This window comes from Perkinsus marinus, assembly GCF_000006405.1.
Source record: "Perkinsus marinus ATCC 50983 genomic scaffold scf_1104296944410, whole genome shotgun sequence".
NCBI classification, from domain to species: Eukaryota; Perkinsozoa; order Perkinsida; family Perkinsidae; genus Perkinsus; species Perkinsus marinus.
Window position 1 is genome coordinate 1 of NW_003211406.1, and position 900 is coordinate 900.

The window sequence follows — 900 nt, forward strand, 5'->3', positions numbered from 1 at the left end:
AGCGATGCATCACCTCGGCTATGAATCCTGAAGCACTCATCGACAGTTTGGCCGAGTGGTCCAAGGCGCTGGCTTTAGGCGTCAGTCCGAAAGGGCGTGGGTTCGAGCCCCACAGCTGTCAGTCTATATACCTGACTGGTCTTATATTAAGAACCGAGACCCTTTCAGAAGCGAGGTAGTGCAAGACCAAAACCTTTTGATCGATATTGTGCCATCGCACCTCGCAGAATCCGTTCAACCCATTTTTGTGTCCTCTGGTTTGGCAGAGCGATGCATCACCTCGGCTATGAATCTTGAAGCACTCATCGACAGTTTGGCCGAGTGGTCTAAGGCGCTGGCTTCAGGCGTCAGTCCGCAAGGGCGTGGGTTCGAATCCCACAGCTGTTAGAAATTTCTTTTCGTGTGATTTGATGAAGAACGCATTCCGCGGAAACGGTTCGAAACCGTTTTTGTGTCATGTCCTATAGTGTAACGCATCTTCTCCGCTATGATTTTTGAAGCACTCATCGACAGTTTGGCCGAGTGGTCTAAGGCGCTGGCTTAAGGCGCCAGTCCGAAAGGGCGTGGGTTCGAACCCCACAGCTGTCAGCCTATATACCTGACTGGTCTTATATTAAGAACCGAGACCCTTTCAGAAGCGAGGTAGTGCAAGACCAAAACCTTTTGATCGATATTGTGCCATCGCACCTCGCAGAATCCGTTCAATCCATTTTTTGTGTCCTCTGGTTTGGCAGAGCGATGCATCACCTCGGCTATGAATCCTGAAGCACTCATCGACAGTTTGGCCGAGTGGTCCAAGGCGCTGGCTTTAGGCGTCAGTCCGAAAGGGCGTGGGTTCGAACCCCACAGCTGTCAGTCTATATACCTGACTGGTCTTATATTAAGAACCGAGACCCTTTC

At 50.9% G+C, this 900-nt stretch overlaps 4 non-coding genes across 4 annotated transcripts; all 4 read left to right on the top strand.

Annotated features, from left to right (window-relative positions):
• Positions 1-41: 41 nt before the first annotated feature.
• Pmar_PMAR025920 lies at positions 42-121 on the top strand. The gene has a single exon. It is a non-coding gene; the product is annotated as a tRNA-Leu (tRNA).
• A 186-nt stretch (positions 122-307) lies between these two features.
• Pmar_PMAR025921 lies at positions 308-387 on the top strand. Its single transcript has one exon. It is a non-coding gene; the product is annotated as a tRNA-Leu (tRNA).
• Positions 388-508: 121 nt separating this feature from the next.
• Pmar_PMAR025922 lies at positions 509-588 on the top strand. The gene has a single exon. It is a non-coding gene; the product is annotated as a tRNA-Leu (tRNA).
• A 187-nt stretch (positions 589-775) lies between these two features.
• Positions 776-855, top strand: Pmar_PMAR025923. Its single transcript has one exon. It is a non-coding gene; the product is annotated as a tRNA-Leu (tRNA).
• The last annotated feature ends 45 nt before the right edge of the window (positions 856-900 follow it).